This window comes from Triticum aestivum, chromosome 1B (assembly GCF_018294505.1).
Source record: "Triticum aestivum cultivar Chinese Spring chromosome 1B, IWGSC CS RefSeq v2.1, whole genome shotgun sequence".
NCBI classification, from domain to species: Eukaryota; Viridiplantae; Streptophyta; class Magnoliopsida; order Poales; family Poaceae; genus Triticum; species Triticum aestivum.
This window is the reverse complement of record NC_057795.1, coordinates 277,655,983-277,671,061: the sequence shown is the minus strand read 5'-3', so window position 1 is coordinate 277,671,061 and position 15,079 is coordinate 277,655,983.

Genomic DNA, 15,079 nt, shown 5'->3' with positions numbered 1-15,079 from the left:
TGCAGGAGCTGTTATTGATTGCAACAAAGGCAATGTCACTTTTCATGTTAATGGTAATGAGCATACGGTACACTTTCCGAGGAAACAATCTCAAGTTCATAGCATCAATTCTATTGAAAAAGTTCCAACTATCATTTTTGGAGGTTTTGAATTTCCTCTCCCTACTGCCAAGAAAAAGTATGATATTCTTATTGTTGGGGATTTTCATATCCTCGTTGAGGTAACTTAGTGTTATTCGAAATTTCTCTGGTTCTGTGTTATTCGGAATGAGTTTGTTAACAAGACTTGATCAACCTTGTTAGTGGGTTCATCTTGATGATCACGAGATGGATGAAACTAGAAGGCACAACCTTCTGTACCCTCCTTTTACTTTCTGTTATTTAGAATAAATAAAGCAAAAATAGTATTATCCGTCTGTTTTCTGAATTATCTGTGCATTAAAAAATAGTCCGAAAATAAAAGTGCTCCAAATGCCCTGCAAATTTTATGATTCTTTCTGGAATATTTGAGGATTTTAGGCAGTGAAAACATTGCAGAAGGGGCAAGCACCAGACCACGAGAGAGGAGGGCGCGCCCCTCCCTGTAAGGCGCGCCCCCCTATCTCGTGGGCCCCTGGTGGCTCCCCTCCACTTATGCCAGCACCCACACACTTCATCTCCTACCCAGAAAAATCCCCATCCAGCTCAAGCACGAGTTCTAGCTCGTTTTGCTGCGATTTTCGATCTCCTTGCTCAAAGCTCCATTCACAAAACTGCTTTGGGAGATTGTTGCTTGGTATGTGACTCCTCCATTGGTCCAATTAGTTTTTGTTCTAGTGCTTTATTCATTGCAAATTTTTGCTGCATAGGTGACCATGTTCTTGAGCTTGCATGTTAAATTTTTGAGGTCCCAAGCAATTCCAATGCATGATATAGGCTCTGGGCACTTGTAGGAGTAGTTGCTATCAATCTTGCTTAGTTTATCCACTTTTATTTTGAAGTTACTAAAATTTCAGAAATTTTCAGAAAAAGAAATATGCTTAGAAGAATGTACCAAGGAGGTTCCTCGGCAAAGAAAGGGCCAAGGATTGCTATACGTGAACAAGATGTTAATTTGCCAAGGGACGCAAATGTACGGGCTTGTGAGTGGCCATCCGATGATTTTATGGTCGAAGCAGGCTTCAAGGGGGGATTTGACGCGTATGTGCGTAATGCCGAGCTAGAGGACTTCTTACAAGATAAGTGTCCTCAATATTATCAATTGACTGATTCCTTTGTGCGGAGGTTCGAATACAATTCTGCGCGTAATTCTCCTAGTGTCATGTTTGATATTTATGATACATCTTATACCATGGATTTAGAGGATTTCACAACTGCTTGCAAACTCCCGCAATGGGGTAATACTAATGATCCTCCCAAATCTGAATTTAGAGATTTTCTTGCTAGAATTACTGTGGGAGAATCTAGGGACGTAGCACAAGCTACCATAGGGAGCATTCACTTTCCCGCTATACATTATTTTGCTCTCTTTATTGGTAGATGCATTAATGGTAAGGATGAAGTATGTCACATGTGTGCCCCTGATCTTTGTGTCCTCAAGAGTGCTGTGTCAGGTTATAAAGGTTATAACTTGGGGGCAATAGTTGCACGTAGGTTGCAGAATAATAGTAGAAGGGCTGATTTCTTTGGAGGAATTTATGCAACCCGTGTGGCTAACTTTCTTAATATAGCTCCACGAGAGGGGGACATGATTGTACCTCCTGTTTATTTGGATAAAGAAGCTATGTTTGATCATCATTTTCTTGAAAGGAATGAACAATTCCTCCATTATCGACTAATCTATGACAGACGCAACGTCGTCCCTGTTACTCTTCCTGCTCCCTACCTTTTTGATTATTAGGCAAAAGGAAGATATGTAGTCACCAGGGAAGAAGCAACTGAATATGAGAGGGGAATGGAGGCAGCTCGCCAACACGCTGCTGCTCAGGAGGCAGTCGCCTCTGCATCTCAGTACTACCCCAGTTTCACTTATGGATATCAGCCAGGGGGTCACTGGTATTAGACCAACTTAGGCCAAAAGCCTAAGCTTGGGGGAGTACGTATTTCTCACCGACTTTACATTCATGTTCACACACTAGTCATCGGTGCTCATACTCTTTCATTGTATTATCCTTGCTACTTTAAATTTCTTTTTCTAGCTTTCTTCTTGTGTGCTTGATAAACCTTAAGAAAAACCAAAAAAAATTAGCTAGTTTAAATTATATGCTTGTAGTAGAAATTAAAATGAAAACCCAAAAAAAGATTTCTCGTTCTTCTTTTACTTGTTGGGAGCTTCCTATGTAAATAGTTTTATTTTCTTTTCTTTCTTTTGGGGGTCGAGAAGACTATATTGAAAATGCTTAGTGGATCTTATATGCATGATTGTTTATTTAATTTAGAACCCATATTACTTTGTCTTCTCTCTTGAGTTGAATGCTTGCATATTCTAGCTTAGTCCAATGCACGTGCACTCTTATTATTATACACATCGTTCGGTCATGCAAGTGAAAGGCAATAATGACGATATATGATGGACTTATTGGGATAAGAAAAGCTGGTATGAACTCGACCTCTCTTGTTTTTGTAAATATGATGATTCATCGTTCCTGAGTCAGCTATTATGAAGTAAACATATTTGCAATGACATTTAGAGATTATAGTTGCTTGTGCCATGCTTGATTAGCTATGAGTTATAATGGTTTACCTTGCGTGTCAACATGCTATTAGAATGATTATGATGTGATATAGTGGGATGGTATCCTCCATTGAATGAATTGAGTGACTCGACTTGGCACATGTTCACGCATGTAGTTGAATCAAATCAACATAGCCTTCACGATATTTATGTTCATGGTGGATTATATCCTACTCATGCTTGTACTCGGTGTAAATTAATTTTAATGCATGTTTACGACTGTTGTCGCTCTCTCAGTTGGTCGCTTCCCAGTCTTTTGCTAGCCTTCACCTGTACTAAGCGGGAATACTGCTTGTGCATCCAAACTCCTTAAACCCCAAAGTTGTTCCATATGAGTCCACTATACCTTCCTATATGCGGTATTTACCTGCTGTTCCAAGTAAATTTGTATGTGCCAAACTCCAAACCTTCAAATGAAATTTTGTTTTGTATGCTCGAGCAGCTCATGTTACAACTAGGGCTGCCTATATCTTCCATGCTAGGTGGGTTATTCTCACGAGGAGTGGACTCCGCTCCTCATTCACGAGAAAGGGCCGGTAACCGGGATGCCCAGTCCCATGATCCAAAAAGATCAAAGCAAATCAAAATAAGTAAACAAAACTCCCCCAGGGCTGTTGTATGTTGGAGGCACTCGTTGTTTCGAGCAAGCCATGGATTGATGCTTATTGGTGATTGGGGGAGTATAAACCTTTACCATTCTGTTTGGGAACTGCCTATAATGCATGTAGTACGGAAGATACAGCCATCTCATAGTTGTTGCGTTGACAGCGAAAGTATGCCGCTCAAAATGTTATTCAATCTCTATTTTAAAATCGAGCTCTGGCACCTCTACAAATCCCTGCTTCCCTCTGCGAAGGCCCTATCTATTTACTTTTATGTTGAGTCATCACCCTTCTTATTAAAAGCACCCGCTGGAGAGCACACTGTCATCTGCATTCATTATTATTGGTTTATATTGGGTATGACTGGACTGGATCTCTTTTACCATGAATTACAATGTTTAGTCAGTCCTTGTTCTTTAAAGGTGCTCTGCATTTATGTTTTGCGGTCTCAGAAAGGGCTAGCAAGATACCATTTTGTTATATCATGTTATGATTATTTTGAGAAAGTGTTGTCATCCGAGTTTTATTATTATGGCTCGCTAGCTGATTGTTTATTGATATGAGTAGTTGTGAGACCTATGTGTTATTGTAAGTATGGTTAGTTCATAATATTTGCTAAAACTTGGATGGTTGCTTTTCATGTTTACAACAACAAGAGCAAACAGAGTTTGTAAAAGTTTTTCTTTATCACTTTCAGTTTATCAACTGAATTGCTTGAGGACAAGCAAAGGTTTAAGCTTGGGGGAGTTGATACGTCTCCAACGTATCTACTTTCCCAAACACTTTTGCCCTTGTTTTGGACTCTAACTTGCATGATTTGAATGAAACTAACCCGGACTGACGCTGTTTTCAGCAGAACTGCCATGATGTTGTTTTATGTGTAGAAAAGAAAAGTTCTCGGAATGTCCTAGAAATCCACGGAGGCACTTTTTGGAATTAATAAGAATTTTTGGCGAAAGAATTAATGCCAGGGGGCCCACAGCCTGTCCACGAGACAGGGGGGCGCCCCCCCTAGGGCGCGGCCTCCTATCTCGTGGGCCCCCTGGACCTCCTCCGACCTCAACTCCAACTCCATATATTCCGTCTTAGGGAGAAAAAAATCAGAGAGAAAGTTTCATTGCGTTTCACGACACAGAGCCGCCGCCAAGCCCTAATCTCTCTCGGGAGGGCTGATCTGGAGTCCGTTCGGGGCTCCGGAGAGGGGGATTCGTCGTCATCATCAACCATCCTCCATCACCAATTTCATGATGCCCACCGCCGTGCGTGAGTAATTCCATCGTAGGCCTGCTGGACGGTGATGGGTTGGATGAGATTTACCATGTAATCAAGTTAGTTTTGTTAGGGTTTGATCCCTAGTATCCACTATGTTCTGAGATTGATGTTGCTATGACTTTGCTATGCTTAATGCTTGTCACTAGGGCCCGAGTGCCATGATTTCAGATCTGAACCTATTATGTTTTCATGAATATATGTGTGTTCTTGATCCTATCTTGCAAGTCTATAGTCACCTATTGTGTGTTATGATCTGACAACCCCGAAGTGACAATAATCGGGATACTTCTCGGTGATGACCGTAGTTTGAGGAGTTCATGTATTCACTATGTGTTAATGCTTTGGTTCGGTTCTCTATTAAAAGGAGGCCTTAATATCCCTTAGTTTCCGCTAGGACCCTGCTTCAATGGGAGGGTAGGACAAAAGATGTCATACAAGTTCTTTTCCATAAGCACGTATGACTATTTACGGAATACATGCCTACATTACATTGATGAATTGGAGCTAGCTCTATATCACCCTATGTTATAACTATTGCATGAGGAATTGCATCCTGCATAATTATCCATCACTGATCGATTGCCTACGAGCTTTTCACATATTGTTCTTCGCTTATTTACTTTTCCGTTGCTACTGTTACAACTACTACAAAAACCCAAAAACATTTATCTTTACTTTTGCTACCACTACCTTTATTATCATACCACTTTTGCTACTAAATACTTTGCTGTAGATACTAAGTTATCCAGGTGTGGTTGAATTGACAACTCAACTGCTAATACTCAAGAATACTCTTTGGCTCCCCTTCTGTCGAATCAATAAATTTGGGTTGAATACTCTACCCTCGAAAGCTGTTGCGATCCCCTATACTTGTGGGTTATCAGTGTGCTTTAGTATTTTTGAAGAAATGCTCTCATACTTCACTTAGATTTATTTGAGAGTTAGTAATTTTTTAAGAAATTCTCTCTTGCTTCACTTAAATTCATTTGAGTGAAAAAAATATTATGCTCATGATCTTCACTTATATTTGTTTGAGCTTGTCAAAAGCAACACATGAAAATTAGTTCCAAAGTGATAGATATCCAAGGGGGATATAATAAAAACTTTCATGAAGACCATTGGACAAAATAAACTTGATTCCTTGTTATAGTTTTGAGATATGATGATGTGATATGTGAGTCATGTTGATGAGTAATTATACTTTAGAAATAATATTGGTGTTAAGGTTTGTGATTCCCTTTGCAAGCACGAAAGTCAATGGTTATGCAATGAAATTACATCCTACTTGTGGTGCATTATTCGGTGTTAATTATGCTTAATGCTCGCTTATGAGATGTTTCGTTTCTTGGTTGCTCGCTTCTCAATCTTTTGTTAGCCTTCATTTTGCACTAAGTATGATCACTACTTGTGCATCCAAAATCCTTTAAACCAGTTTTGCCATATGAGTCCACCATACCTACCTATATGCGGTATTTTTGTGCCTTTCTAAGCAAATTTGTATGTGCCATCTCTAATTTTCAAAATAAATTTCTCTTTTGTGTGCCCGTACCGCTCATGGAACGGTAGGGGGTGGCTAATATATTTCCATGCTAGATATGTTATTCTCACGATGAGTGTTTATTCACTTGTCATTGCACGAGAGTAAGGCAAAGGTATTAGGGATGCCCAGTCCCGAAAAGAAAAATGAATTTACTTTATGTTCTCAAATAATAAATTCCTTGGAGAGTGTTGGTATGGAAGGCACCCGTGGATACGGTTAGCCATGGAAAGTGAAAGTATGGTGGAAAAGGGAATAAACTTTAATTTCTATTGGGAACCGCCTATGATATATCTAGCATGGAAAGTATTGGGAACTACTCGATCGTTCTCGTTGACAGGAAAAAGCGTGCCTCCCAAAATGTTTTTATCTCTATCTTTTTCGCTTTGAGCTCTGGCACCTCTACAAATCCCTACCTCCCTCTGCGTAGGGCCTTTCTTTTACTTTATGCAATTTAGTTTTTATTTGAGTCTCCATCTTCTCTTATAAAGCACCAACTAAGGGGCACTATGATCGAACTTGAGCATTGGTGTAGCTAATATGCGAGTGTGTTTCATGAATGGATCAATGATTGAGCATAATGGGCTAGGGATATCTTATTTTAGCGTTGGTATTTTGAAAGACATGGTTGCTTGTTAATATGCTTGAGTATTTAAGTCCTCGTGTCAAAACTAGACTATTGCTTTGAACCATATAAAAGTCCAGATGTCCATGCTACAAAGAAAAGAATATGTGATGAACATGTTAGGCAGCATTCCACATCAAAAATTCTGTTTTTATCATTTACCTACTCGAGGACGAGCAGGAATTAAGCTTGGGGATGCTAATACGTCTCCAACGTATCTATAATTTTGTATTGTTCCATGCTATTATATTATCATTCTTGGATGTTTTACAATCATTTTATAGTCATTTTATATCATTTTTTGGTACTAACCTATTGACATAGTGCCCACTGCCAGTTGATGTTTTCTGCCTGTTTTTTACATTGTAGGAAATCAATATCAAACGGAGTCCAGACGCAACAAAACTTTTTGTGGATTTTTTATGGACCAGAAGACACCCAATGGGCCGGAGAAACACTTGGGGGTGCCCTGAGGGGGGTACAACCCACCAGGGCGCGCCGCCCAGATGTGGGTTGTGCCCACCTCGGTGGCCTCCTGCACCGCCTCTTTGCTCTATAAATACCCCAATATTTCAGAAACCCTATGGGAGTCAACAAAAATCAATTCCAGCCGTTGCAAGTTCCAGAAACACCACATCCAATCTAGACACCATCACGGAGGGGTTCATCATGCCCATTGGTGCCTCTCCGATTGTGTGAGTAGTTCTTTGTAGACCTACGGGTCCATAGTTAGTATCTAGATGGCGTCCTCTCGCTCTTTTGATTCTTAATACAATGGTCGCTTAGAGATCCATATGATGTAACTCTTTTTTTTGCGGTGTGTTTGTTGGGATCTGATGAACTTTGAGTTGATGATCAGATCTATCTTTTTATCCATGAAAGTTATTTGAGTCTTCTTTGAATCTCTTATATGCATGATTGCTTATAGCATTGTATTTCTTCTCTGATATTTGGGTTTTGTTTGGCTAACTTAATCTATATATCTTGCAATGGGAAGAGGTGCTTTGTGATGGGTTTGATCTTACGGTGCTTGATCCCAGTGACAGAAGGGGAACCGACACGTATGTATTGTTGCCATTAAGGATAACAAGATGGGGTCTATTTCTACATAAATAGATCTTGTCTACATCATGTCATCATTGTTATTGCATTACTCCATTTTTCCATGAACTTAATACACTAGATGCATGCTGGATAGTGGTCGATGTGTGGAGTAATAGTAGTAGATGCAGGCAGGAGTCTGTCTACTAATCTTGGATGTGATGCCTATATAATGATCATTGCCTAGATATCGTCATGATTATTTGAAGTTCTATCAATTGCCCAACAGTAATTCATTTACCCACCGTTTGCTATTTTTCTCGAGAGAAGCCACTAGTGAAATCTACGGCCCGCGGGTCTCTTCTTTATTCTATTTGCCTTTGCGATCTATTTTTATTTGCTTTTATTTTCAGATCTATTAAACCAAAAATACAAAAATACCTTGCTGCACTTTATTTTATTTGGCAATCCATCTATCAATTTATTACAACTTTATCACGCCCATTTGCCAATTTATGGTGCCGTTGCCCGAAAGGGATTGACAAGCCCTTTAATACGTCGGGTTGCGAGTATTTGTTATCTGTGTGCAGGTACCGTTCACGTAGTGTTGCGTGATTCTCCTACTGGTTCGATAACCTTGGTCTCATCACTGAGGGAAATACCTACCGTTGTTGTGTTGCATCATCCCTTTCTCTTTGGGGAAATACCGATGTAGTTCTAGCAGACATCACCTATCTGTGCACAGTGTGTTGGGCCGAAGCCCATGTACCCTTTTGACCCTCTAGAATATAAATACTCTCCCACCTCCTCCTAGCTAGGGTTAGCATTGTGATAACTCATTTAGAGATAGAGCTTTTCTCATCCCCTTAAGATCTACTCCACGACATACCGCGGCCTCTTCAAAGAAGATCCCCCAAGCGGATTCAAAACCCCTCACGGGAAAACCACTCAAGACCTCCTCTTGGAGAAGAACTTGTTAACCTGTATCATCCTTTGTTGACTTTGGATCGTGTATCTCTATGTGTGTTCAGATCTAGCACATGTGTGATCGTTTCTTGTTGATTTGAGTGTTTTCCATCGTTCCCCTTGTGTTCTTCGTGTTCTTCGTGCGAAACCCCTCCAATCATGAAAGATCGGCCTACACCAGGTTAGCCCCGCATCATGCTCTAACACACATGTCTACATTTCTATCTTCCATGTTGAGGGGTAGAGTTTAATCAATCATTACGCTTAATGTTCTGCAGAAGTGGTCGTCCTAGGTGCAAAAAGTGCGGTGCCCAGCCCCACTACGAGAGGAGCCAATGACTCCCCTGCTCACTGCGCTACTAACCGAGGAGCCGCATGTGGTAGTCCACAAAGGGACGAAGTCCCTAAAGGGCAAGGTGAGTGCTCAGGCCTGGGAGACCCGGTCCGAGGAGACCCATGCCTCCTCCGCCACGAGGACGACGCGAAGGAGGGTGAGGAGGAAGGGATCCCTCCCCTCAAGGGAAAGAGGGCGGCGTCGGAGGACGTCGAAGCTGGCATGCAGCCCAAGGGCTCGAAGAGGCTGAGGAGAACCTCAGCTAGGATGGCCGGCAAGTCATCGGAGAGAGTTGAGCTCTCCAATGAATCAGAAGAAGACCCCCTTGCAATTGGGAGGAAGAAACCGGCACCCCAAGGGTAAGCAATTGTCTTTACATCCCGTATTTTTTATAAGTCCTTTTGGTAACGTTAAACTCATAAAGCATCTATTTTACGTAGTTCGCCAGGGGTGCTCCCCAATGGTTCCTTGAGTGGGCTGCCGTCTTCCAGCGGGACTCCAGAGCCCGCCACTCCTCCCCTGGCTCATGATGAGCTGGGGGAGGCGACATCACTCTGGCCCCCAAGCCAACACGGCGGGGGCCTAAGAGTTGGTCATCATGGTCGAGGTCGACGCCTCAACCAAACAGGACCTGGGGGAGAAACTCCCCGGGGTCGTCAAAGAGGGGCTGGGCCTTTCATCGGCCCAGCCGACGTCTACTTCAGCTCCGCCGTCGTAAGTGGAGACCACTCAGGCCGGTATATCACCGCCTCGATCCGAGGTCGTCCCGCCACCCCCGCCTGCTGCCCAAGGACGGGCTAGCACAAGGTGGACTGAAGAGATGGAGGAGACCCTAAAGTGATCCTCCCTTAAGGAAGAGCACCACGTCTTGATAGGCGTGGCGCTGCAGGGCTTCTGATCCACGGGGCCCCGCCTGCACAAGGTTTTCAAGAACCTCATCACGAGTTTCGAGGTATGCCACTGCCCTTTTAACTTATTTTTTTGAGATTAGAGATTTATGCGTCTGCCCGAAAACATAACACCACGACCTTCTAAATGGCACAATGAGTGAGTAGCCCCTGAGCCCAAAGTTGGTTTCAAGAAACCGACATTGGGGTCGTTCAATTAGTAGGAGCTTGTCATGCAGCCCCCTGGACGTTGCCAAAGGCAGTCGTTCTGGACTTCCAATACTTTGATTGTGGGCTTTGTGTAAAAAATTCTTTTTGGCCGGTTTCGACCCTGGTTCCGGACTCCATCTCTGAGGATGTTGTGGAGATGAACCAGAAGCTCGAGAGCTCCCAGGAGGATTTCAACCTGGTGAACCAGAGGTTTGAGCAGTCTCAAGGTGAGCAACCCGGACTTGTTGTTGTTATTTTGTACATAAAAGTTGTGATGCTTTTTGTGTTGAGCAGAAAACGTCGAACTGTTGTAATGACAGCAGCGTTGGCCGAGCTCAAAAAAGCTCGGCAGGAGGTGAAACGGCATAAGGTTACGATAGCGGAGGCAGAGGAGGCCTGAGCTGACGAGAAGGTGGCCGGGGAGAAGGACCGGGCGTGGGTCCAGGAGGTTGAATAGACCTTGAAGGGCATGCTCGAGGCACGTGAAAACCTTCAGGCAGAGGGGAAGCAAGCGAAGGAGGAGCTCGAGAAGCTCTAGCTTGCCATTCTGAGCTCAAGATCGTGACCCGGGCTGACCGTGAGGTGCTCCAACAAGTGGAGCAAATCGCCTCAGGTAAGCTATATTTATTGCAGTGTGTGTTTGGCAGCAAAGGGTGTGTGAAGCTCACCCAGTTGTGGCGTTCTACAGAAGTCTTCACGGATCTCCCGCAGAGCATGGTAGATGTCGTGGCACACTTCGACCAGCTGGCGGGTCATGAAGCAGAGAAGGCATTCTGGGGGCAGTTCCCGGGGTCTCTGTCATCGCAGCTGCTGAATCATCGGGTGAAGCAGCTGGTGGAATTATTCTGCATGATGAGACCGGTGCTCCAGGACCTCTGCATCGTGTTGTGGCATGCCAAAGCCCTGCCGACCAGCTTCTTTGGCCTTACGGCTCGTCTGTGAGATGGTGTCCCCCGCGTGAACAGCTGGAGGAGGTCTGCGTGCTTTGAAGGAGCGCGGAGGGCATATGCCTGTGTGAAGACGCACTTCTGAAAGGTTGATGTGGTGATGGTTGCCACGCCCCCCCGGCAGACAAGCAGCGCACCGCTGACAAGTTCTTTGCCGAGGTGGAGAGGGAGCCCGAATTACCGAGGCCATGTGACCAAAGGACACTTTATATTTCTAGGTAGGACTTCGGGATGCCGAAGTTGTGAAATGTACAAAACTTATTGTTTGATGGCACAAGTATGACTTTAAATTCCTTTCTATATGTGTATTCTTTTAGTTGCTTACCTCCTGTGCGACCGTTTTTAAACTACAAGTGGCCAGTCGTCAGCTTTAGCCCCAATGTAGAGTATACAGAGGGTGTTCCTTGAGGCATATTTGACCCTTGCCCGACGTCTCGATACCCGGAGGCGGTCTGTGCTCGTAGGAACTAGGTAATCAGACTATAATGGCTTGATAGCTTTCACTTAGTCATATGAGTTTGACTGTGGGGGCTGATGACGATCCCCCGATGTGGGAAGTGGTCGTCTTAGCAAGCCGAGGTCTAAGCCATGTCACACTTCAACTAAAAGGGTAAGCCCTTTGCTTAACACGGGTGATCTTTAACGTCACGTTGCTTAACGCGGCCTACGGATGACCGACCGGTTTACACCTACCTAGATAGTCAGTTTTCGGCTTTCTCCTCTAAGGTGCTCTGCCAATTAACCTGGCGGCACAATCGCAGTTCTTCTCCCGTTACACCCTTAGCTGAATTCATCGGGAACGTAAGGGGTACATGTAGGAGCTGGGCAACCCAACTATTGACCAAAATCTAGGTTCAAAATTGATGCATATGAAGCCAGATCCGAGACATCGAATGCTTCGGACTTGGAAGGCAGGGAAACTGGGGCCCTCAACGGTTGTATCTTTAAAGACATTCTTGTAGTGCTGAGGTAGTGCTTGAATAGAAATGTAGGATGTATCTTTAGAGGGCATGGTTTCTTTATTTTATAACCTCAAGCTTTTACATGCCGAGCTGCTACGAGAGAAACTAAAAAGAATATAACATAAAAGAGTGCATGAGGAAGGAAGAAAAAATAGGGCGGATATTGCCATCAGGGTTTTAGGAGCCCGGGCTGCGCCCTGCCTCATGTCTGCCCTTCTGGGATGTTGACCAGCTTGTCGTCGTTTAACAACGAGGATTGATTAGAACTTGATGCAGTCTTTGCCTTTTATGTATTTCCAGCATTTACTAGTCGAGCCCTTTCAAGGAGAGCATGCAGGAGTCCTTTGCATGGTTTAGGCCATGTTGATGTAGTCATGCTGACCAACTCTTAGACAGAGACTAGCTAGAGTAGGGTCCGGAAGCCGCATCGTTTCTCGGTCGAGCCGTTCCAACGTGTCAATAATTTTTGGCTCCTCGGTAGCCCAGGGAATTTTGAGTGCAAAATTATGCACCCTGGGGACGTAATGCCCCATCCAAGGAGGTTGCGCAAGGAGCCCGTATCCCTATTTAGGGTGCGGCGGTACGTGGCCGAGGTTGATCTGCTTAGCCCGCATGCGCTTCGAAGAGCTGGTGGTGTGTTTATCACTGCGGGCTGCCTCCTCGGATGCATGTACCTCAGTTGCGAAAGTCGTGGTCTGCTCCTCCGTCTGGAGTGAGCGTACGGTGTTACCATTGACTATGATAATGTTGTTGGGTCCTAGCATTTTAAGCTTGAGATAAGCATAATGAAGGACTGCATTGAAGTGTGTGAAAGTTGTGCGCCCTAATAGCATGTGGTATCCGCTTTAGAAGGGGACGATGTCGAAGATTAACTCCTCGCTTCTGAAGTTCTCGGGCGAACTGAAGACTACCTCCGGCGTGACCGTTCTGGTACAGCGGGCTTCCATGCCTGGAATGACACCTTTAAAGGTGGTGGTGCTCGGCTTGATCCAGGATAAGTTGATGCCCATCTTCCTAATTGTTTCCTCGTAAATGAGGTTGAGGCTGCTTCCTCCATCCATCATGATGCGTGTCAGATGATAACCATCGACAATTGGGTCCAGGACGAGTGTGGCCGATCAGCCATGCCTGATGCTAGTCGGATGATCATGCTTGGCGAATATGATCGGGTAAGCCGACCATGGGTTGAACTTCGGGGTGACTAGCTCCAACGCGTAGACATCCCGAAGTACACGCTTCCTTTCCCTTTTGGAATGTGAGTAAGATAGATCATATTGACCTCTGTTATCTCATTAGGAAACTTCTTTTGGCCTCAATTATTGGGCTGTCAAGGTTCATCCTCGTCTTCGCTGCAATTTTGGGTTTTACTTTGACCCTCCACCGCTACCTTGCCGGCTTGTTTAAAGACCCAACAATTCCTATTAGTGTGGGTTGTAGGTTTGTCCTGGGTGTCGTGGATTTGGAACGGCCGTCTGAGAGATCGTGGATGTCGCCTAGAGGGGGGTGAATAGGCACTTTAAAATAATTATAGTTTAGGCTTGAAAAAATGCGGAATAAAACTAGTGTTTAATTTGTCAAGCACAAAACCTAAATCAACTAGGCTCACCTATGTGCACCAATAAGTTATGCTAAGCAAGATAAACAACTAAGTGATAGCAAGATATATAACATGTCATACTATGGCTATCACAAAGTAAAGCGCATAAGTAAAGGGCTCGGGTAAGAGATAACCGAGACATGTGGAGACGATTATGTATCCCGAAGTTCACACCCTTGCGGATGCTAATCTCTGCTTGGAGCGGTGTGGAGGCACAATGCTCCCCAAGAAGCCACTAGGGCCACCATAATATCCTCACACCCTCGCACAATGCAAGATGTCGTGATTCCACTAAGGGACCCTTGAGGGTGGTCACCGAACCCGTACAAATGACAACCCTTGGGGGCAGTCACCAAACCCGTACACTTTGGCAACCCTTGGGGGCGGTCACTGGAACCCGTACAAATTGCTCGGGGCGATCTCCACAACCTAATTGGAAACCCCGACGCTTGCCCAGAGCTTTACACCACAATGATTGAGCTCTGAAGCACCACCAACCGTCTAGGGCACCCAAGCACCCAAGAGGAACAAGCTCTAGAGTACTAAGCACCCAAGAGTAATAAGCTTCTCAAATTTTCACTTCCACGTATCAACGTGGAGAACTCAAACCGATGCAACTAATACAATGGCAAGGGCACACGGAGTGCCCAAGTCCCTCACTCCCAAATCCCATCAAAGCAACGAAATCTATGGAGGAAAATGAGAGGAAGAACAAGAAGGAGAACACCAAGAACTCCAAGATCTAGATCCAAGGGGTTCCCCTCACATAGAGGAGAAACTGATTGGTGGAAATGTGGATCTAGATCTCCTCTCTCTTTCCCCCCCAAAACTATCAAGAATCCATGAAGGGATTGAGAGATAGCAAGCTCCAAGAGATCAACAATTGTGGGGGGAAAACTTTCTCAGATTTCTTAGGTTGGAGGTGGAAGAAGGGGGTATAAATACCCCCAAGAAAAATATGACCGTTGTACCCCGGGCACCCGGGCAAAAGGGGTTCCTCTCCCACCCCCTAATGGCTCCCTCTCCCACCCCCATCTCCTCCACGGCGATCTCCACCACCGTCGGTGATCTCCACCCCTAGCCACCAAAGTTTAGTTTCTCTCTGATAGATCTCTCCGGTGTCTTGAGATCTACATGTTCATACCCATCTTTCATGGGTTCCAATGATGGTTCCACCCTTGGCTTGGACTTCTCCAAGGGTTTGGTTTTTGCTGAGAAGGTTTTTCAATCTACGGGCTTTTCGGTGTATCCCATGGAAGACTCGGAGATCTTCACCATGGTGGTCTCTTTTGGACGCCATTCTTTCCGTTTGAATGAAGATTCGGTGGCTGCAGCTCTGGAGGCAGAAATTGGCGGCTCGGGCATTGATCTCATGGTTTTCTTGATC